At 35.8% G+C, this 25,262-nt stretch overlaps 1 long non-coding RNA gene across 1 annotated transcript; it reads left to right on the forward strand.

Moving 5' to 3' along the window:
- Positions 1-1,295: 1,295 nt before the first annotated feature.
- On the forward strand, positions 1,296-25,161 carry LOC137826136 (uncharacterized). Its single transcript, XR_011083415.1, has 4 exons — positions 1,296-1,733; positions 2,850-2,936; positions 3,154-3,248; positions 24,863-25,161. It is a non-coding gene; the product is annotated as an uncharacterized lncRNA (long non-coding RNA).
- Positions 25,162-25,262: the final 101 nt, after the last annotated feature.

Genomic DNA, 25,262 nt, shown 5'->3' on the forward strand with positions numbered 1-25,262 from the left:
AGTGCAAGTGACACTTGGAGCCCCTTGACACACTTTCACTACTAATGAACGAATTTAGCTATTACAATGTTTTTAATGAGATTTCTTTGAAATCATTTTCCCCACCAACTAATGTAAGCAAAAATAAGCAAGGAAAATAAACTTGAACACAAAGATTCCGTGATACAAAGCTAAAAATAAAACAATTTTTTTTAAGAATTTATTTTCTTCAAGTGTTCAAATCTTCCTTCTCTTTATATGAAGTTGATTCTTGCCTTCAATTGCTGTCCTCTCCACATAATCACTGTTTTTTTAGACTTTAGCTATGAATCAAGTAGAAATTAACTTCACAACTTCAAAACCAAACTTCCACTCACTATGAATTTCACCTTATGAGCAACAAGTAAAAAATCAAGAAAAAAAATTTGGCAACTGCAAGGAGCATTTAAGACACAAATCAACAATCACTATAAGAAAATAAGAATTTAGTCACTGAATTTAGCGACCGAAAATGAGTGGTTGCAATTTGCGATCGAAATAGTAACCGAATACCCTTAGTCTTAAATCTGCTACCGAAATAGCGATTGGATGAATAGTTAATGATGTTAGTTAGTTTAGCAACTGAATCAACGACTGAACATGAGAGTGACAAAACTGTCGGTCGCTAAAGTGGTGACTGTTTTCAATAAATTTGAAAAAATATATCTGCGACCGAATTAGCGACCGAAAATGTTTATTTCTTAGCTACCGATTATCTTTCGGTTACTAAATGTAATTGCTTATTTCTGCCACCGAATCAGTCACCAAATATGTTTATGTTTTAGTCACCGATTTTAGTTAGGTCACTAAGTGAAATTCCTTATTTCTTTTACCGAATTATCGACCGAATATGTTTATTTTTTAACTACCAATTTTATTTCGCTGGCTAATGCTAATTGGAATTGGTTATTCTGTCACCAAATTAGCAATTAAATTAACATTTATATTTTATTTAATTATGCATATATTAAAATAAACAAATATAAAAATAATATTAATATCCATAATAACATTTTATATTAATTAATAAACATATTTATAAAAAATATAATTATTATAAATAATAATTATATTTATTAATATTAACATACAAAGTGGACACAATATTATTTAAATGTAAGTTTAACCGACAGTAATTTTTTTTATAACTTTTATAATTTATTTTGAATTCATTAAATCTATGTGATAGTTAGTGCACACAAAATAATAATTATTTTTATTATGTATACTATAAATTAAATACATATGTACAATACCATTACTAGTTTCTCAGTTCGCACAAAATTGCCTTCTGTTTTCATGTCCTATCCTAACATTACATCACACAAAAAAATCCCTTAATCGTTACAAGACCCTACATCTGAAGGAGCGACGAACGTGATTTACTGTAGAGCGTTGTTTCCGTGATTGAAGAATTTCTGAGAAGAAGTAGTGAATAATTTGTCCGTCTAGTTGAGAAACGAAATGGAGCATTTGAAATGTGAGAGGGAACGAATCTTAGAGGTGTTGGAGTGTAGAGCGAGCAGAACGAAGAGGAGGAGGAAGGAGTATACTTGGAAAGGGTTTCGGTGAGAGGAGAGGGGGACGTGGTCGTCGAAGGCTCTGGAGAGGAAATTAACGTTGGAGGACGACGAGGTTAGAGCGGAGAGTTTCGAGGAGGCTGAGTTTGGAGGAAGGGGAGAGAATGGGGAAGGCGCGAACCAAGGAGTAGAATGGTTTGTGAGATTATTTTAAATTCTGATTAGCCCATTTAGGTTATTCTTTGTACAAATTTTGATTAATTGAATTATGATTTTGGATCACTTGCTGCAGTTTTTGGGTTTTTTATATGAGGACTATTGTTTTGTGTTGCAATTTTGGTTACTATATCTATGAGATCTTTTTAATACAAATGGAGACAACTTTTGAATGCATATCTACCATTTATTACTACATTTACAAAACAGAATTATATAATAGATAACATAAAATACTTTGTGCATGTTAAACTGTGAATGCTAGTTTCTCTGCTTATGTAAATAATGGATGGTCAGGTATTTGGTTTAAGGATACAGTCAATCACTGAGTTTTTGTTTGAGTGAGATGTTTCCAGCCAGGTTGCATCTGGTTCAATAGAACTGTTGCTGGCGTGATGCTTATCCATTCTAACCCTAAAACCAATTGTCATCAAAGTCTCAAATATTGAAATTGTCAACATCTTAGTTCTTTAAAATTTTATCTTGTCACCAAATTTGTTTTTCAAAGATCTGAATTATTACTGTATTGGTTCTCTGTAAAGGAATAAAGTGGTGAAAAAGTTTAATTTGGTAGCAACTTAATGATTATGGAAGACTATATCTAGGTAGATATAAAATGTCATCATATTGGTCATTATGAAGGGACTAGAATGATGATAAAAAGGTTCTTTGAGGACTAATTTGATGATAAAAAATATCTCAGAGTAATTTGATGGCAAACATTTTGGAGGATTAAGTGGTGACTGAAAAAATCCATAGGGAAAGTTGCAACCCATAATTTGTTTTATTGATTGATTAGTAGTGATTAATACTTTCATAGATGAGTAAGTCTGATCTCAACAACTTCAAGGTTCTAAATTTTAACATAAAATAGTTGACTACAAGTATACATACAAGTAAATTGACATAATATTCATGTAGCAAATCACAAGAACATAGTTAGATCACCAGTGCTAATGAGGGAACTATGGCTTGAGATGTGGCATGATATCCATCCTGATGCGAAATTAGAGTTAGTAAAAAAAGGTATTTCGGACTATATTTATAAACAATTTCAGTTGAGAATCTCCAATTAATTACTTTGTTCTGTTACAGCTAAGCGGGTCCCTTAAGAGATGGGGATTGTTATTTGGATTATGGGAAGGCTCGTTGTGGTGCATGGTCCGACTACTATGAATATAGGTTTTTCTTTCTCCTTTGTTCAAGGTTTGATTTATTTGGTAATCTCACACGCACATTTCAAATTGAGAAAGAATCAAAACTAATGATATATTCCATATGAACCTACGGGTTAGTCTTTCCTAATTGGAGATTTGTATAACATAACCTTCTAAGTTGTAAACATAATAATATCCTTTGTTTTTTAATTCTTTTAAAATTTGGGTGTATCATAATGCAGGTATGTTTTTGGTGATGTTCACTTGGGTTGGGACAAAGCTACAGGTTGAGATATACTAATGCTGAAGTGTTGTCACATTATTTGTAAATAATAAGGTACTTCTTTATACTTCTCTTTTATTTGGCTTGAACTTGTCCTGTTAGAATTTTGATTAGGTCACACACTTGAGGATAAGTTAGTTACATATTTCTTAATTGTCGTTACTCTAGATTTGTTGAATCCTTGCCTTAAACCATAATAATTCTCACTGTCTCTAAAATCAGAACTCACTAAATATTCTCATTTTGTATCTTGCTTATTGGAACTAATTTGTACATGTCATACAAGTTTGATGATTTGTATGAGATAAATGGATCTCATTTAAAGTCACATCTTTTTCTTAAAAGATTTATTTGAATCTTGTATATTACAAAGTGGACTTTAAGCCTAACTCAACCCCATAAAACCGGCTCATAGGGTTGAGGTTTGCACCCACTTATATATAATGAAAGGCTCTAATCTCTAGTCGATGTGGGATCTCCAACACACCCCCCTCACGCCGAGACTGCCAACTCGAGCGTGGGACTATATATTATGGGTGATCCGATAGCGGCCCGATAGCGGGTGGCACGATAAGTCCAACAAATACTCGCTAGGATAGACTCGAAAACATGCTCTGATACCATATTACAAAGTGGACTTTAAGCCTAACTCAACCCCATAAAACCGGCTCATAGGGTTGAGGTTTGCACCCACTTATATATAATGAAAGGCTCTAATCTCTAGTCGATGTGGGATCTCCAACATTGTAGAAAACTTTCAAGTAAGGGATATTTGTGTTGATGCCAAAGAAACTTGCTATAACTAGTTTAGCAAAATTGGTGTTGTGCAAGAGCTTCTTCCACGCATGGGAAGTCCATATCATTTGTCCTGTATTTATTTTATTCCTTATATTTTGATACAACCCAAGTAGCTACAAAGATGACCAAGGAAGCAAAAGACAAAGCACATGGTGAACAGTCATCTCAACGACCAATTGATAACCCCACCAAGGATCACATGGACCTCACCAGATGAGCTGAACATAAACCATCACACCAACTATTCTTCCTTTTGGTCTTCCTATAAGATACAAATATGTTGTAAATAATTTGGGCTCTCTTTAGGGGTCCAAATAACAAATATAGACTAGAATAAGGTACCTTTAGCATAATAGGGGGTGTGGGTAGAATTTTAGCTTGTTCCTAGCTCTTTTGGGAGACATTTTGACCTAATTTCTAGAAAGACAAGCCTATGATGCGGGTTTGACTTAGTCAAACCTTAAGGCTGCCCATTTTTTCTCTTTTCCCATCCTACCCCTTTAACATGTTCTCTAAGGCTCCTCCACCTATAAATAGGAGGCCTACCTACTATATTCGACAAGTTGAAATTAATAGGAGAAGAGTTACTCTGCACAAATTGTGTGAGGTGTTAGTGAGGTTTGCATTCCTCTTAGCATTTAGGTCTTATCTTGTGAGTATTGAGAGCTCTCAAGTGGCGGCTATCTTCACTTATCTTGGAGGTCAATCACACTCCAAGTGGCGTGTTCCACTTCTTAAATCCATCACATAAGCTTTCTTCTTCCTTTATCTATTCTTCCATTGTCATTCCATTTTTACTCTTTGTATCATGTTCTTGTTTGGTTTTCCTTGTTTCCATTCGACAATTCTATTTTGGTTTCTTTTCCTTGTTCTTTAATTCCACACCTTCTAGCATCATTTTCACCTTATAATTGTCTTTTCGTTTTGTCTTTGTGAAATGAACCTTCACATCTACTTAACCACTTGGTTAAGTTAATGTTCAATGTGGATTTTCCTAAGGTATTCATTCTTAAATTCCTAAAATCTCAATCTAAGTAAAGTGTCACACCATAAAATGAACAATCGTAAAATCAACTCACATCATGTGGTATCAGAGCTTAGGTTCTTGAGCTTATTTTGCTTTAAGTTGATTGACACTTTACATTCATTACATTCAAGCACCTTTAATTTCTTGTCTTTACATTCCTTGCAATTTTCATTCAGCCATTTTATTTTCCATAGCTTTGTTTCATTTTTGGATTGTTATTTTTTGTGTCTTATTGTGTTCTTGCCTTTTGCTTTGAGTCATATGTTCATTAGTGTTCTTGGAGTCCTTACTTTGATTCTATTTACTTTGCTTTTAATTTTGAAAGTTTGAGAAGTAATTAGAAACTTGTTTTAGTAGAAGTAGATTTAAAGTTCCAAACAAAATATTTCAAGTGTTCAATTATATTGAATCCCAAATTTTTTGTGAAAATTGGAATTATTGGAAATTATGCATGATTAAAACTATGGACATTTCATTTTCATAATTCAAAAACTAGTATTAAAAAAAAGGAAGAAGTGAAAACGCAAATTTGTGGTATCAATTCTTAAAGAAAAATTTTCAAAATTTTGGGTTTCAACTTGATTGGAAAAATTGATTTCAACCATTGTGGAATTTTTATCCTTTTGCTTTAACAATTTCTAAAGAAAAAGTTTCATTGTTAAAAGTTTAGTAAGTATCTTTGAATCCTTTTTGTGTGCCTTTTTCTTGATTGTCTTCCTTCAAGTTTTGATGTGAGTTGATTTTAGGATTGATCATTAGGTGACACTTTAATATTTATGAATGAGGTTTTAAGACAATTAAAGAGTGAAAATCTAAGGAAAATTCTCATTGGACATTAACTTAACAAAATGATTAAGTAGATGTGAATGTTCATTTCACAAAGGTAAAAAGAAAACACAATTATATGGTGAGAATGATGACAAATATGGTGCGAAATTGAACAAACAATAAAGAAACAAAGATAAGACTGAATTGAAATTCAAATAAGCAAAACTAAGAACATGTTTAAGATGATGAAATGGAAATGGAATAATGGAAGAGATTATGAAAGAAGAACTTATGGATGGTGAAACAAGGATGAATCACGCTACTTGATGGGATGGAATCACCAAGATGAGTGAAAGGAGGCCACCACTTGAGAGCTTCATATCTCACAAGATAAGACCTAATTTGGAGGAGAACACTCACTCACTACTCACAAAAATTGTGCAGAATTTCTTTACTATATTTTCAACTTGTAAAATACACTAGGTAGGCCTCCTATTTATAGGTGAAAGAGCCTTGGAGAACAAGCTAAAGGGGAAGGATGAGAAAAGGGAAAAAAATGGACAACCTTAGAGTTTGACTAAGTCAATCCCGCATCCTAGACTTGTCCTTCTAGAAACTAGGTCAAAATTCCTTCAAATGGGTTAGGAACAAGCTAAAATGATACCCACACCCCCTATTATGCTAATGATACCTTATTCTAGCCTATATTAGCTATTTGGACCCCTTAAGTGAGTCCAAATTATTTACAAACATATTCTAAACATTTGAGAAGACTAACAGGAAGAACTTTAGGTGCTCTGGTTTATAGCTTCTTCTTCTACTGATGTTGTCTCGAGGTTTGGTGGGGCCCGACTTTGGATGTTAAGATGACTGACCCTTTTGGGATTTGCAAGTTGTGGCTTGAGTCATCTCTGGGTTTGTATCATGCTCCCTAGGTGCGAAAGAATTCGTCCTCGAATTTAGTACTTTTGCAAATAACATAGTGAGTTTGTTCACATGAGTTGTATCTGGTAGGTGTGAATCAAACTTATGTTCATGAATCTTAGGGAGATGACATGTTTGAATTCTAGCTACATGACATGTTTGGAAAGAGTATTTGGGGATGAAATGATTTTTGGAAAATCCTCTTAGAAGGTTCATATGATAACCTTTAGGAGGTTTTGGAATACCATCCCTAAACTTCTTAATCAAATATGTCAGGTATTTAGAATGTTTAGGTAATGAAAAAGACAAGGAAGAAAAACAACTTGGAGGTGAAGGGATGAGACCCATGTTATCTTGTCCTTCTTTTTCTCTTTCATTTTCACTTTTGGTTTTTAATGTAAGTTGGTCTTGTTTTACCTCTTGTAACATTATGGTTTGTTTATTTAGACAATTGGTAACTATGTGTCCAAAACTTAAACATTTAAAACATTTTGTTCTTGAAGTTTTGGTGGGTGACTTAGGGGCAGAGGGAAAAAGATTGTGTTTAGAAACTTTGTGGGAAGAATTGGTTTCTTTTGAAAAATTGGAAGGAGAAGAGTTTGTAGAATTGTTGTTTGTATCCTTCCAAGAAGATTTGTAGAAGTCATCATTATGACTATTTTTGGAAAAGATTTTCTTTAAAAGTTGTGATTCCACCTTGATGGTTAGGTGAACCACTTTCTTGAAAGAAGAATACTCATATAATTCTACAATATCTTGAATATCTCACCTTAAACCACTTACAAACCTAACTATCTTTGACTCTTCATTATCATGCATCTACTGTAATATGTCCTTGATGAAGCCGTTGGAGCTTCAACAAGAGTTCCTTCCTATAAGGAGGAGGAACAAACCGTGCATGCATACATGCTTTCAAATCATACCAAAAGACCACGGTTGGCCTCTTTAGCTCAATGTCCATTACAGTTTGTTGCCACCATTGATTGACATAGTCTAAAAAAACTAGGGAAGCTAATCTAACCTTTTGGTCCTCGGTGACCATATACAAATTAAAGAGATGTTCAACCTTAGCTTCCCATGCTAAATAAAAAGAAGGGTCATTGGACCCACTAAAACTAGGTAACTTTACAAAAGCAAAAGAATGGTGTGGTTGTGGTTGGTGTTGATGGTGCCGTTTGTGAAAAGTGTGCAATATCCATTCTTCCTTTTCTTCTTAATTGTGCCTCGCTTGAGCTTCTTCTAGTCTTTGCAATCTTTTCGCAAATTGGCATATTCTCTCTTCTTTGTGGACAAGGCACTTCTTGACCTCCACAAGTTCTCCCAAAAGGTGGACTTTGTGATAGGGTTGCGGTTTGGAAGATGCACCACTTGCAATATGAGTCATAACAAACAAGAAACACAAGGAACAAACAATTTAAAGAAAAGAAGTTAGTAAGAAATGTAAAGCTTGCGACAATTTGAATAAAAGCACTCAACCACTCAAAGAAAAAATTTATTCCCTTAACCAAGGTCTTTCTTGTGGTTTGACAAACTCTCAAGTGAATAATGCCAAAGCCTCAACACTTTCTCAAGGTAATTCACCACAAAACTTGAGGAAAGAAAGAAAAGACAAACAAGAAAAACTTAAACAAGAAAAGGCTAAACCAAAGTTGGAAAAGAGATATGACAAAACTTTGAAAAAAAAATGACAAGCAAGAAAAAGTACAAAAGAAGACTCTAAGAAACTCACTAAACTTTTAACTATGAAACATGTCTATTTAGAAAAATGTTAAAACAAAAGAATAAAAAATTCCACAATGTTAAAAACAATTTGCCAATCAAGTTGAATCCATAATTTTTTGGAAAATGATTTTCTTTACCAAGTGATAACCAAAGATTCTTTTGTAAAATGTTCTTTGCTGTTTTTTGTTTTTAACGAATTTTCTTTGAAAATCGTTACTGTTTTTTTTTTTATACTAATGTGACTTATGGCAAAGAATGAACATAGGTTGCATCATGCAAATTTTCAAGAACTTTCAATTTTCACAAAAAAAAAAAAGTTTAGTTGGATTCAATATAATTGAACACTTGAAATCATGTGTTTGGAACTTTAAATCTACTTCTACTAAACAAGTTTCTAATTAATTTGTAAACTTCACAATTAAAAGCAAGTAAGTAGAATCAAAACAAGGACATCTAGAACATTAATGAACATAAGACTCAAAGTAAAAGGCAAGATCAATAGAAGACATAATAAGAAACATATTCAAAACGAAAAATGTTATGAATATAAAGAAAGGCTGAAAAAAATTCAGCAAGAAAATAAGGTGCTGGAAAATAAAAAGCAAGACAATAAAGACAAGAATGTAAAGGTACTTGAATTTAAGGACATGAAAGTAAAAAATACTTGAATTTAAAGACAAGAATTAAAGGTGCTAGAATGTAAAGAAATTGTAAAGTGTCAAATCAACTCAAGCAAATTACATAATCACAGTTTACCTTTAAAGGTTGTTTACCTTTAGTTTCTTCATAATCACAATTATAATTTTCTTTGAATTCACTTTCAGAGAGACATTGTTGTGATCTCACAAGAATCACAACCAATGTTGTCAAACTCGTAACTCGGAAGCAGATCGGAGAGGGAAAAAAATCTCGTAACTCGGAGATCGTAACTCGACTCGAAAGAGTTACTATTCGAGTTACTATACATAAAATAATTAAAAATGAATTCCTAATTCATTGAAATGGTTCAAATACATAACATAATTAAAAGTAGATTCAAGATAATGTTTAATACAGATAAATTATCCAACAAAATCATTCATATTAATCATAGGATCAAAAAATGTGTTGGAGATGAAAATAGTTGTAAGTTTTTAAATGGGCTCAAAAAACCTAATTTTGAGTAAGCTATGATTTTTATTTAGGGTTTCACCTGCACACAGAACACAACACATTCCATATTTAAATTTTAATTAGGTTTTATTAGGTTAAAATTGAAATGTGCTTTGGTCCAAAGTTATGTCTCTTAAGTAAGCTCTGATTTTTATTTAGGGTTTCAGAACACCACACACCACATTCCATATTTAAATTTTGAATTAGGTTTTTATTTAGGGTTTCAGCACACCACACACCACATTCCACAGTGCCGACATCTTCTTCCTTATACGCAGCACCGTCGCAACTCCTCTTTTCTTATGCGCGGCGCCGCCACCGCAACTCCTTCTTCTTCATGCTTCGCCGTCGTCACAACGTGCGTTCCCGACGGTGTGTGAAGGCGATGACGACGTTCGCGGCGGTATGAGAAGGCAGCAACGAGCACGAGCGGCGCAATAGGGTTTTTTTTGGGTCGTGTCATGGATTGGGGAAGCCCATGGATCGTCCGATCCAACCCTTGGATTACTGGATCGCTCCGATCCAAAGAGGGTCCGATCCAACTCGTTTTTGCCTAAAAAAATCGTAAAAGCGCACTCGCCGATCTTGACAACATTGATCACAACCATTTATAATTATATTTCTACAATCTCAAAGCTAAGCCTAAATCCACTTCAACAAAAAAAGTGTCCTTGGTAAAATTAGGCTACAAAAGCTATATTTTGGGATGAAGCACAACCTTGCTATATGTAAAATCCATTCATCCATAGGCTTGGGCCTAAGTGCCTAACTGCTTATGCTTTTGAGATAATTTAGTTCTTGATATGCTATTTATATCTCCTTGATCAAGTACTCAGTTGGGGTGGTTCATCCAAGTACTTAGTTGGGGTGTTGTGGTGTGTCAGATATAAAAGCTATCAACCCCATTAAAAACTGTTGTGGGGATATTTTTATCAGGTATAAAACCTGACTGCCTTTGTTTATATTTTTGTCAGATGCAGTGTAACTTTGATTCTTGAGTTATATATACAAAATAATATCTCCATTTGCCTGCTTTTGTGCTATGAAAACGCTTGTATATTGATTGTTTTTGGTTATGAAACATGGATGAGAAATCATTTAGCCCTAAATTGTGCCTCTTAGGTATTGATTTTCAATTCTTGATTTTGTTTGATAGGAAGGAATGCCAGTGCATGCTATTTCTCACTCCCGATAACGATTTTGCTGGCGATGAATAGGTAATTCTTTAATTCAATTTCTTCAAATTGTAATTTTACCCTGTTAGCTGAAAGTGCTCTCTTCTTCATTTGGCGGCACATACGTCATTGATTAGAACATACTATTTTTTCCTCTTAAATTCGTCTTCTTGCCTTGCAGATTATCTGATGGCATTTCATGAAGGTCTTCTTGAATCATGTAAGAAAAAGTGGTGCGGAAGCTATGAAGGTGTGTGAGCAAGATCCTCCTAAGAGTGGTGTTGATCTTGAAGGTGCATGATGTGTATGAAGCTAGGGAGGTTCGGCCAACCCAATGAGAGGTGAAGGAGATGAAGTTTAGAGCCTAGAATTCTAGGAAGAAGCAAAGCTTGGCACAAAATGGCAACATAACTTTACTCACAATAAACTTGCAAATACAAGGTGTAGGCCTCCCTATTTATAAGCTAATTGGCCGTAAGTTTTAAGCTAATGCCTAATGAAATGAAAACCAAATTAAATGCAATTCACAAAGCCATGTGCCATGTGCTCATGACCGGCCAAACCTAGAGAGTTTCTAGAATGTTTCACTCAAATATGCTTTCTACACTACTCTAATTACTAAGCACCCCTAATGGGCCTTTATGCAACATGTACAAAGCTTTCTCTCTTCCATCCGTGGCTTCATTCAATTGGGCTTGAATATGCTTAGCCATTGACCTTGTGATAGGTCCTAAACGGTCTAGGTCTCCTCCTAGACGCTCCATGGGTAGCCTTTCCTCTTGACGTCCTAGACGCTCCATCCTTCTAGCTAGACGTTCATCATGGTCTAGACGCTCTTCATGGTCTAGTGTTGGGCTTTGGCTTTCATGGTTAGATGTGCTTGGCCCTCTTCCATCATCCCCTCCCCCTTGGAAAGGATTTGTCCTCAAATCCAGCTCGTCATCGTCATTGGTACCTACAAATGGAGAAAGGTCAATTATATTAAAAGTGTCATGTACTCCATATTCAAGAGGTAGGTCCAATTTATATGCATTGTTATTGACTCGCTTGAGGACTTGAAAGGGTCCATCACCTCGGGGACTTAGTTTGGACTTCCTTTGAGTTGGAAATCTATCTTTGCGAAGGTGAAGCCAAACTAAGTCTCCTTCCTCAAAAATTATTTCTCTCTTCCCTTTATTGTTGTATTTTGTGTACTTCTCATTTTGGTGTTGTATTTGGAGTTTAATCTTCTCATGCATTTTCTTTACAAAGTCAGCTTTGATTACTCCTTCCTTATGCACAAAATCTTGTGGATTAGGAAGAGGTATCAAATCCATGGGTGTGAGAGGATTAAAACCATATACTACTTCAAAAGGAGAAGCATTAGTAGTCTTGTGAACCACTCGATTGTAAGCAAATTCAATGTGGGGAAGATACTCATCCCAAGATTTGTGGCTGCCCTTCATGATAGCCCTAAGCATAGTTCCAAGAGATCTATTGACTACCTCGGTTTGCCCATCCGTTTGAGGATGACAAGAAGTTGAAAATTGTAGTCTTGTTCCAAGTTTACCCTAAAGAGTTTTCCAAAAGTGGCTTATAAACTTGGGATCTCTATCGGACACTATACTTCTAGGGAGACCATGGAGTCTCACCACTTCTCTAAAGAAGAGTTTAGAAATATTTTGAGCATCATCTACTTTGTGGCATGGAATAAAATGGGACATTTTGCTAAAACGGTCCACTACCACAAAGATATAGTCATGGCCTCTTGCAGTCCTAGGAAGTCCTAAAATGAAATCCATGCTAATGTCTTCCCAAGGAGCATTTGCAATCGGCAAAGGGGTGTAGAGTCCATGCGGCATTGTTCTAGACTTTGCTTTTAAACATGAGATGCATCTAGAACAATGTCGTTGGACATCTTTCCTCATGTGTGGCCAACAAAATGTTGCTTTTAAAAGATCTAGAGTCTTATCAACTCCAAAATGGCCCATGAGTCCCCCCTCATGTGATTCTTTGACAAGGAGTTTCCTATGTGTTCCTTGGGGAATGCAAAGTTTTCCCTCTTTAAAAAGATATCCCTCGGACACATAGTAACCTCCTTACGCTCTATGTAGACATTGGGCATAGATGGATGAGAGTTCTTGATCTTCTTGGTAAAGTTCTCTTATGTGATCAAATCCAAGAATTTGAGCACCCAATTTTGAAAAGAGTGTATGCCGTCTTGAAAGAGCATCGGCCACTATATTGGTGCTTCCTTTCTTGTATTTGATTACATAAGGAAATTGTTCAAGAAATTCCATCCATTTAGCATGTCTCTTGTTGAGCTTGTGTTGGCCCTTTAAATATTTTAAAGACTCGTGATCACTATGGATGACAAATTCTTTGGACACAAGGTAGTGTTCCCAAGTCTTTAGGGCTCGCACAAGAGCATAGAGCTCTTTGTCATAGGTGGGATAGTTGAGGGTGACACCATGGAGTTTTTCACTAAAATAAGCAATGGGGTGTCCACCTTGCAACAAAACTGCACCTATGCCTACCCCCGATGCATCACACTCTATCTCAAAAGTTTTGGAAAAATTTGGGAGAGATAGAATGGGTGCATTGGTGAGTTGAGCTTTTAGCCTTTGAAAGGCTTGCTCATGCTTTTCATTCCAACAAAATGCAACATCTTTTTTAACAAGTTCATTCAAAGGAGAAGCTAGACTAGAAAAATTAGGCACAAACCTTCTATAGAAGCTAGCTAACCCATGAAAATTTCTTACATCATTTACATTTTGTGGAGTTGGCCACTCGCGGATGACTTTGATTTTCTCGGGATCTACATGCACTCCCTTTTTGTTTACTATGAAGCCTAAGAAAACTACACTATCTACACAAAAGGTACACTTATCTCTATTTGCAAAAAGACTATTTTTCCTAAGCACTAGAAGAACTTCCCTAAGGTGACTTAGATGGTCTTCTAGGGTTTTACTATATACTAAGATATCATCAAAATAAACTACTACATATTTACCTATACAATCCCTCAAGGTGTGATTCATAAGCCTCATGAATGTACTTGGGGCATTAGTAAGCCCAAAGGGCATCACCAACCACTCATATAATCCAAATTTGGTCTTAAAAGCGGTTTTCCACTCATCACCCTCCTTGATTCGAATTCGGTGATATCCACTTTTAAGGTCAATTTTGGAGAATAGAGTTGACCCATGCAATTCATCAAGCATATCGTCAAGCCTTGGGATTGGATGCCTATACTTGATGGTGATGTTGTTGATTGCTCGACAATCACAACACATGCGCCATTTTCCATCCTTTTTGGGCACCAACAAGACAGGTACAGCACAAGGGCTTAGGCTCTTTTGAACCCAACCCTTCTCCAACAAGTCTTGAACTTGTGACTCTATCTCCTTTGTTTCCTCGGGGTTGGTTCTATAAGCAGGCCTATTTGGTAGGCTTGCCCCCGGAATGAAGTCAATTTGATGTTCTATCCCCCTAAGAGGAGGAAGCCCAATGGGCCCCTCATGGGAGAATAGATTTTCAAATTCACTTAAAAGATTTTCTATTTGAGGAGGTAAATTCATAAGTTCACTACTTGTGGCAGTGCATGTAAGTGCTCCTTTACAAAAGATAAGGCTTGGTTGTTCAACAAGAAGCAAGTTTTCAAAAACGTTTTCAAGAGGCTTTTCTTGTTGACCAACCTTGTGGGAAGGAACACTCTTCTCCCACGTCTTCCTATCCCTAAGGATTTTCTCTTTTTCTAGCGCTCTTTTTTTTTTGTTTTCCTCATCCATCTTTTGCTTCATTTGTATTTGGTCTTTTACCACTTGAGAATGTGGTAAAGGACTAAGTACAAACTTTTTATTCTTGTGGGTGAAGGAAATTTTGTTAGTGAGACCATCATGCAAGGTTTTCTTATCAAATTGCCATAGTCTCCCTAATAAAATATGACAAGCATCCATAGGTACTACATCACATAAAACCTTATCTTTGTAGTTCCCTATGGAAAACTTGATTTCCACTTGCTTGTCTACATGTAGTTCCCCATTTTCATTAAGCCATTGAAGTTTATAAGGTTTTGGGTGAGGAACTACTTGTAGCTTAAGCTTCTCCACCATCCTAGCACTACAACAATTGCAACTAGATCCACTATCCACAATGAGAGAGCATATGTTTTCTAAAACATTGCATCTTGTATGAAATATGTTCTCTCTTTGTGTTTCAATGGATGTGCTAGGGTGATTGTTGAGGGTTCTCCTAATCATAAGCAATTCTCCCTCTAGTGGAGCTACCCTCTCATCCTCACCACTAGTGTACTCGTCTACACCCTTAAGAAACAAAGTCTTTTGGTTTGGACATTGTGCTTGCACATGCCCTCTACCATAGCACTTGAAACACTTGACATCTCTAGCTCGAATGGGTGGGGTGGAGGTTTCTTTGGTAAAAGGTTTGGTAGGTTCTTTTGGTTTTTCTTTTGATGTACTACCCTCCCTTCTAAACTCTTTCTTGGGATAAAAGTTAGAGTAAGGGCTCACCTTTTGACTTGATGTTTTGCGTAAAATTTGTTGCTCAACTTTAATGCAAAGTTGAACCAAATCATTCAAGTCTTGGTAAGGTAAGAGTTCCACTCTATCTCTTATCTCAAGTGATAGGTCACTAAGGAACCTAGCTATTGTGGTATCCTCCTCTTCTCTAATGGAGGCTCTCATCATGTAGAGCTCCATTTTTTGTCTATACTCTTCCACACTCATGTTTTTTTGTTGGAGTCTTTGGAGCTTGTCCATCAACTCCCTATGGTAGTAGGAAGGTATGTGTCGGCGTCTATGAAGACGCCTTTCTCTTTCGAGAGAGGTCCACCAATACATGGCGTTCCCTTGGAAGCTAAGGGCGGCTAAGGGTACTTTACGTTCCTCACTTACCCTATGGCAAGCAAAGAGTTGTTCTACCTTCATCTCCCAATCTAGATAGATTTCTACATTTTCCTTGCCATGAAAATGAGGTAGGTCTACTCTAGTTTCCCTTGGCACCTCTTGCTCCCTTTGCGCATGAGTATGAGTTTTTTTTTATTTTTGTGATTTTTGTGATTTTTGTGATTTCTCTTCTTGAGCTTTAGCCATCTCATTGATTTTGTTCTCATTCTCCAATTATCTAAAAGAAATCAATTGTACCGTTTGTGATACTTCTTTCAAAAGAGTTTTCAAAGATTTTACTTCACTTTCAATAGACTTTGGAGAGTGAGAAGAAGAAGACATGGCTAAAACTTTGTGTATATAGGTGTTTGACCTTGAGAAAGTTTAGGAAAGTTAAAGAAGATAGTTTTCCAGGTAAGGGAGGTGAGTCACAAAGGACTACTTAAGTACCAAGCCTTTTTCTTGCCAAAAACTATCCCCAATGTCTTTACACAAAACTTTCTCTTAGTAAAGAACTTAGAACACAAGTAAGTTGAGAAAACAAATGCAATAAGAAAACAAATGTATGCTACTAATTTAACAAAGCTAGTCGGTTTACACAAAAATAAGCATGCAAAGCGTCACTACTAAACAAAAAGAGAGACAATTACAAACAATTAACAATTGCTAATTAAGAATTCTATACTAGTCGGCCTTAGGTGAGGCTTCTTGGACACTTTGAGCCCTTGAAAACACACTCACCGTCTAAAACGTAATTAAGAAGTATTTAACACAAATTAAGTTGTAAGGAAATTAAGAAAAACTCCATTTGTTGATCCTCTTTTTGCTAAATGCACTTCCTTGTTGTCTTTGCTTGTTGATCCTCCAAGTGTTTGTAGTGTTTTTCAAGAATGTTTGTTTCGGCCTTGGCTTTGTTTCCCCTTAGAATGAAGGTTTTAATTCTCCAATTCCAACACCTATCAAAAGACTAGACCTTACCCAAGTCAAGTTTCCATTCAATTAAGCACCAAAGGAGAAATAAATTCCAGCACCAAATTAGAGGTCAAAGAACAAAAGCAAGAAACAATTTAATTGAATAAAACAGTACCACCAAAAGGAGTTAGATTATGACAACTAGAAAGAGGTCCAAGAAATATTAAGCAAGCAAATAAAAGGTACCAAAATAAAGGTAGGCACACAAAAGAATCCTAAGAATGGCACTAGAATTAGATGACCAAATAAAAAAAAACAGCACCACTGGAAAATGTTGTCGACCAGAAACGTGTTTTTCCCCAATTTATGCTGAGCTGTGTTTTTAAGATATGATTCTGAAATTTGATATGCAAGATATTCAAGATCTTAGCTAAATTCTGGCATTGGAATCACTCAAAACGCATACACCAATTTTTTTTAATAAATTTTGCAATTTTGGTGTTCAGTTACGCCAGCTGGAGCGCCTCATATTTGCACACTGATTTTAAAAGATTTATCATTTTTTTCTGTTGATTCTTTTGGACTAATTCTTTTTTTGTCCTTTCTATAACACTTCAAACTTGCAAATTCCAGAGAATCAAAATTTTCCTATGAGTGAAAATATTTTTCTGGATCAAAACAGCCAGCACAGAAAATTTGAAACAGGGGATTATGAAAACTGAAAACAAAAACAGCAAGATACCAAAGTTTAAACACAATGGAAATTTGTGAAATAGAATTGTGTAGGATCTAAACACAATATGAACTCAAACTAAAATTAAAAAGGCACCAAAAGATCAAAGAACAGCAGATTCAAAGCAATTAAAGATACCTAAAATCAAGAAACAATCAAGCCAAATAAAGGACTACTAAGAATTGTTGACATTGTGGATGAACATGACTTGACAAAACATATAAGATTCAGAAATTAAAGACTCAAAAGCATAATATGAACCAAATAAGAAAGCAATAAAGACTCAAAAGCCTAAAAGAAAATAGCAACTCAAAGGTGTATGGAATCCTATCACAATTTGCACAAGAACTTGTTCAAGATCAATTGAACAAAAGTGCTTCGGTTGGATCTTCCACAAAGCACACCAAAACAAATTAAAATGTAAAAAACAGCAAGACAATTATGGAAAATAAGATGAACAACATGAAAGTAAAGAAGAACTAAAAATGAAAGACCAAAAGCAACTCATCTTGAAGAACCATAGCTCATGATACCAAATGATGGCATTTCAAGAAGGTCTTCTTGAATCATGTAAGAAAAAGTGGTGCGGAAGCTATGAAGGTGTGTGAGCAAGATCCTCCTAAGAGTGGTGTTGATCTTGAAGGTGCATGATGTGTATGAAGCTAGGGAGGTTCGGCCAACCCAATGAGAGGTGAAGGAGATGAAGTTTAGAGCCTAGAATTCTAGGAAGAAGCAAAGCTTGGCACAAAATGGCAGCATAACTTTACTCACAATAAACTTGCAAATACAAGGTGTAGGCCTCCCTATTTATAAGCTAATTGGCCGTAAGTTTTAAGCTAATGCCTAATGAAATGAAAACCAAATTAAATGCAATTCACAAAGCCATGTGCCATGTGCTCATGACCGGCCAAACCTAGAGAGTTTCTAGAATGTTTCACTCAAATATGCTTTCTACACTACTCTAATTACTAAGCACCCCTAATGGGCCTTTATGCAACATGTACAAAGCTTTCTCTCTTCCATCCGTGGCTTCATTCAATTGGGCTTGAATATGCTTAGCCATTGACCTTGTGATAGGTCCTAGACGGTCTAGGTCTCCTCCTAGACGCTCCATGGGTAGCCTTTCCTCTTGACGTCCTAGACGCTCCATCCTTCTAGCTAGACGCTCATCATGGTCTAGACGCTCTTCATGGTCTAGTGTTGGGCTTTGGCTTTCATGGTTAGATGTGCTTGGCCCTCTTCCATCATTATCAACAGCTAATATGTAACACCCAAAATATTGTGTATTGAGTTACTTGTTAGTTGTTACGGGTTCTATGCTTTCAAAGACAATTCAAAAGAAAGGTGTAATGATATGTAGGTATTATATATGTATTTACTAAAAATCATTTGTAATTTATTTATTTACATTCCTATCTTACTCTCTATTACATATTTCATTCACCTCATCATTTCTTTTATTTATTTTTTGTTGCGCATGCTAAACGCTGCTACGATTTCACCAGTTTCATATCATATGGTAAACCTACAAAACCAACGAATCTGGTGTAAACAGATAGAAATCTAACACTAACTAGGAATATGACAAAGTAGTATATAAAGCGAGAAATGTGAACGGAAAGAGATAAAACCATTAAATAAGGCCAACTTTTAGTATTTCTGTTCACAAATAAGGATGTGCATTACAAAGGTGTTGTGCATTCAAAATAGATATTAATAATACATATAAATATAGTTTTTGGTGGATAAATCTGAAAGTCTTTCATTAGCAACTGAAAGTGAGTGTGGTTGTTATTAATGACCAACCCAACATCTAGCAAAAAAATAATATCGGTCATAGTAATTAAAAAAAATAATATTTAGCCACTGAAATAAATTTGGTCGCTATAGGACTTTAATTTAGCCACCAAAATAAATTTGGTCATTATAGGTCTTCAATTTAGCCACCGAATTAGTTACTACAATTTATTTTTTTAATTAATTATTTCAACCTATTAGCAATCGAAAATGGTGGTCGCTATCACCTTTTACTTTAGCGACCGATTTTACCATTAAAATTTGGTCGCTAATTTGGTTTCTCGAAATTTTGGTGATCAAATTTTCTGCGATTGAATAATGACCGAAATTTTGGTCGCAAAATTGCAACCAATTTATTTTTTGGTTGCTAATTACTTTGCAACTAGGGTTTTCGCTATCATCTTTATTTGGTGGCTATTTCGATTACAAATGTGTTTAGCGACCGAAATTAGTGCTTTTAGCGATCGATTTGAGTGGTCGCTAAAAGTGATTTTTTAGTAAATTAAAGATAACAAAAACAGTGAGCACTCAAATAGAAAACCTAAGAATAAAACTAGAATAGATTTTAAAAGAGAAATTCTAGAATGAATCCGACAATGAAACTTCCAAAATTTGTGAAAATTCATCTCGAAACATTTTGTGTATGAAACTTTCATGCGAGAATCTCAACACAATATTTGATCAAAATAAACAAATTTTATATCAAACGGATGTGTATTCTAAGAGAAATAAATCAAACACGGTAGTACTAGTATTAAGAGATTGAAACTGTTTTTTAGCACTGGCAGAGATGATTCAAAAATTTACTGAGGAAAAATTATAATGAATTTTTAATCCCAAACTTTTATCCCAACTCCACAATACATCAAGTAAGGTGTGGTAAAAATTTTAGGTTAAAAAGTCCAAGGAATAAGGTGCAGTAAATTTTAAGATTTGGTTTGGCTTCACTTGAGGAAGGATCGCTTCTCTACTCAAAGGAAGTCCAAACTTCTATCACGTATCAAAAGGATTAATGAAAATGCTTGAGTTAGATTTTCCTGATACATAGTTAGGAAGTAATTCTTTCAATGCTAGTGATCTGACTCCTTTCTCTACAAGTTTTCCAAATTCGTGGACGAATTTTCTCCCACCCGGAGAGCATGATGAGGACCTAGAAGAGGGTGCGCCCACTGACCAAGCCCAGCCTTCCAAGAGGATGACTTGAAGCATGACTCAAGACACAGGGCTAGGTCAGGATTTACTTCTAGCCAATGCTTCAACGCCTAGCCTTCCCCAGAGGATCACGAGGAGTAGAGCACAGGCCTTAGGAGCTGAGCATCAGCTAGTGTCTTTATTTTTAATCTCAATAGAATAGGTTTCCTTTAGCATAATATGGGGGGTGTGCTTATCACTTTAGCTTGAGCATAGCCTTTTAGGGTAGGAATTTGAACTATCTTATAGAAGAATAAGACTTAGGGTGCAACATTGAGTCAATGCCTAAGGCTACCCCTTTTTAGTGTTTCCCATCCTACCCTTGCTTCTTGTTTACCAATGCACCATCTCCTATAAATAGGGTGCCTTACTCCTTGTATTTTCATGTTGATTTTTTAATATAGAAGAAAACTCTACACAAATTGTGTGAGGCTTGGTTCTCTAGCTTTAGGTCTTATCTTGAATGAGTTGAGAGCTTTCAAGTGGCGGCCCCTCCTACACTCATCTTGTAGAAACCATACTCCAAGTGGCGTGTTCATTCTCAATTCCCACCATAAGCATTCTTTCTTTCATCCTTTCTACCATTCATATACACCACTTTCATTTGTGCTTCCTATATTTGTTTTTGCTTCATTTTCCAATTCGGTTTCCATCATGTTATTGTGTTTACTCTCATGTCTTTTAATTTCTGAACTATGCATCATTGTCACCTTATTATGTGATTTTCCTTTTTGCCTTCGGAAGTGAACCTTCACACTTACTTAACCACTTGGTTAAGTTCGGGTCCAGTGTGGATCTTCCATAGGTCTCACCATGTAATTGTTCAAAAATCTCAATCATAAGTAAATTGTCATCTCTAAAATGGAACAACCTAAAATCAACTCACATAATCCAAATAGTAAGATAGGCTAGAATAGGTTCCTTTAGCATAAAAGGGGGACATAGTTATCATTTTAGCTTGTGCCTAGCCCTTTAGGAAGGAAAGTTGACTTAGCTTCTAGAGGAAGAACCCTAAGGTGTGGCTTTGACCTAGTCAAACCCTAAAGGCAGCCCCTCACACATTTACCATCATATCCTTGCTCATCTTGTTAAGTACGTGTCCAATGGGGATCTTCCCTAGGTCTCACCTTATATTTGCAAAAATCCAAATCATAAAAAAAGTGTCACCCTTAAAATGGATAAATCTAAAATCAACTCACATCAGATACTCCTTCAACCTCTCTCCCTCCCTTTGCCTCACGCCAAAAAGGTCATACAACTTTGGAGGTTTAACCTTGTTGGCAGAGAACTGTTCTCTGAACAACCTGGTGAACTGGGAGAAAGAGGTAATGTGTCCGTCGGGGATCCCATTGAACCATTGAAGGTGCCCATTAACATCTTGCACCAAATGGCATTCGTTCCTCCTAAGATGGCTTTCAGGGTCCTCTACCTTCGTGAAAAAGGCCATCTTGGGTGGGATATAGCGAGGTGGCACAACCTCATCCATGATTGCCTGTGAGAATGGCTTGAGAGTGTCCCTTACTAGTAAGCTCAAAGCTCAAAGCTCAAACACAACTGTAGATGGGGTCAGGTTTTATCGTGCCCCACAATGGGCGCCAAATGTTATTGCCCGTTGACCTCGAGTTGACTGGATGGAGAGCTTCGCTTCTGATCAGTCTTCCCTGGCAAGTCTGGAACTTGACTTTGTTGGACAGAGGGGGCTCTACTTGTTGATTACACTCCAACAATCAAGTCAGTGAGAGCACTAGAGATATCAAATCAGTTTTAGACTTCAGAAACAACCTTGTTTTACCAGGGGTCTCAAGCCCCTTTTATAGATATCCTGTCAACAACTTTCTCTAACAAGAATGTAATCTCAACATAAGAGCATTTAATCATAACAAAAAAAACCACCTGCTAACGGGCACCACTTATCTTTAGGTGCTAACAGCAGGAAAACATTCTGTTTAACATGTGCACCATTATTTTCGGGTGCTCTTCTTTTATTCTCAACAATATTAATTAATATGTAACTAGCATGTATTAATTAATATATAACTAACTTGCATATTATCACAAGAGATAAAATATCTCTTTATCTTCAGAATAATATGATAACATATTTAAAAAATAATAATTATATCTTTCGTCTTCAAAATAATATGATAACAGATTTAAACAATAATAATTATATCTTTCATCTTCAAAATAATATGATAACAAATAAAATATCTCTTTATCTTTTATCTTAATTACCTTTTTCTGGCCTGACCAACATCTGGGTCGAGCTGACGACCCAGCTCTTGGGCCCAAACACCTAAGTTGTTGAATCAAGTGTGTTCAAGCTTTGAAGAATCCAAACCCTTTGAAGTTTGATGGAAGGCTGGATATGCTTGTTGTTGCTGAGGTGTTTTAGAATAGGATCTGGGGTAGATTATCTTTGTAAATCCACTCTTGATTGAATCCAAAGCTTAAGCATTCTTAAACCCTTTTATTGAAAGTGTTTTTCAAACTAAGTGAAAAACAACCTGTTGTTTTGTCGAAACAACTGATTGTTTTATACTTAGGTGTTTTTAGAAAGGTTGAAAACTGTTTTTGATGGTTGACTTGCTGCCAAACCAAAACAACCGATTGATTCGAGTATTCAACCAATTGTTTGTTTTGGGACCATAACAGAAAACTGTTTTGTGCTTTGACTGAGCATTAAATGATTTTATAACTGATTACGCTCCAGTTTTAAATGCTTTGGCCAGTCTTTGAAAGCAATAAAGAGTTTGTTCAGATTATGTAACAAACAAGAACTGAGTTTTAATCAAAGAAAAACAAATTTGAGTTTTTCACTGATTTTGCTTTTGAAGAGTTGAAGTTTGCTTTGAGATTGCTTTGACCAAGAGAGTGTGGAATAGGATTTTCATCTTGTATTGATTTCAGATCTTTCTGTAACAAGTGTAATCCTTTTGTACTTTGAAGAAACTCTGTGTGTGAAGCTTAGAAGTGTTGTGTGCTCTTGAGGTTGTCAAGATCAGCATTCTTAGTGGTGTTTGTGCTGAGCCAAATGAAGTGTGTGTCTTAAGGGGATCAAGGTCACTTCTTTGGTGGTGTTGTAAGAAATCTAGGGTTGATTGCTTAGTGGATTCCCCAATGGTTTCTGGGAAGACTGGATGTAGCTCTTGGTTTAAGAGTGAACCAGTATAAACCTATGTGTGCATTCTCTCTATCCCTTGAACTCTTTAATTTCAGTTTATATTTGTGAACTGGTATAAACAACCGATTGTTTCTGCGAAACAACCGATTGTTTTTCTGGTGCTGTGCTAAATTGATTGTGTTTTTGGCAAACTGAATTCTGAATCAAGTTTTCTCGAAGTAATTGCATTCTAGACTTAAAAGTTTGCGAAAACCCTCTTTAAACCATTCACCCCCCTCTAGTTTAAAGTCATACATTCTAACATAACTGACCTCCCCCAAATACCTGGACCGACGTCCCGAGCATTCCTGTCTAGTACAAGTACATAACACAATAATCCATCGCAGAGATAACTAGCACACAAGCACAAACACAAACAAGATACAAGCACTTCAAGGTAGAGAATATGAATACAAAAGATACAAGCAGTTCAAGGCAGAGAAAATGAATCCAAAGGAAATTACTATTCAAACAACGAAACTGAATCCAAAGGAAATAATAGTTCAGACAAAGAAGGCGAATAGAAAGAAAATCCCAGTTTAGACAATGCAATCGGTAAGGTGAATGAGTATTCGATAATAGAGATTAGTGGAAGGAAATACCTGGTGTGATAGCTGATTGGGAAGAAGAAATGTGAGGGAAGCTTTCTGGTGTATGAGAGGTTTGAGAGCGCAAGAGAGCTGAGGTATGAAAGTTACGTGAAGAGTAAGAAAAGAAATGGGTTTGTTTTAGTGTTTAAAGAGGGAAATGAAGCGGTAGTGCTTTCTGGTCGTTGATGCCATGCCACGTGTACACCCAAAATCTAGTATGGTGAGACATCTCTTCAGAAACGCTTCGATAACCGCACCTCACCTACCCGCTGGGGAAAACGTTGTGTCAGCCACCAAATGCTAGAAAACCTCTTCGCGTAATCAAGCTTGGTTCGAGCCTGGGGGCTTTTGTAGTGGACAAGAGTGCTTGGGACCTCGGTGAAAACATTTAGGTATGGTTAGCTCGGCTTTAGGCCCAAAAGAAGAGTCACGAGCTCGACACAGATACTGATGGTTAACTCGAGAAAAATAATTAAAGATAAAAGAAATATTTTATTTTGGTTATAATACATATATTAGTTAAGTATAAATAAAAGTTGTTGAGAATAATGTTGTTTCCACCCAAGAACAATGGTGCACATGTAAACAAAATATTTTCCTGTAGTTAGCACCTGAAGTTAAGAGGTGCACGTTATCAGGTAATTTTTCTGTTATGATTATATGCTCTCTGTTGATATTATATTCTCATTAGTAGAAGTTGTTAAAGGGATATCTATAAAAGGGGCTTGAGACCCCCGAGAAATGTATGTTGTTTCTGAATACTTAAGACTGAAACTGAATACTTATTTTGTATGCTCTCACTGACTTGATTGTCGGAGTGTGATCAACAGGTAGAGCCCCCTCCAGTGCACCAAGAGGAGACATACCAGAAATCGAGCTCTCCATCTAGTCCAACCAAGATCAAGTGACGAGAACATATATCATGAAAGTTGTTTAAAACTATCGAATAATCAGGATAATTATTTATATGTATTGATCTTTCATGTAGATTTGTTTCAAAAATAGCTAATATTTGATCAATAAGTTATTTTGGTCTATTATCTCTTAGTGTTGCGAGTACAAGAGTATCTACTCCTTGTATAAACAAGGATTTTATTGTTATTTGTATGGATCCTATATGAAGGCATTATAAGTTCTGATATTAATTGTCCTGAAATGAAAGTCATATATTCTTGACATCATCTTATATCTATTTCTTTTTTCATGATTTTAATTACATATTATCCTTTA

This window comes from Phaseolus vulgaris, chromosome 8 (assembly GCF_000499845.2).
Source record: "Phaseolus vulgaris cultivar G19833 chromosome 8, P. vulgaris v2.0, whole genome shotgun sequence".
Taxonomy (NCBI): Eukaryota; Viridiplantae; Streptophyta; class Magnoliopsida; order Fabales; family Fabaceae; genus Phaseolus; species Phaseolus vulgaris.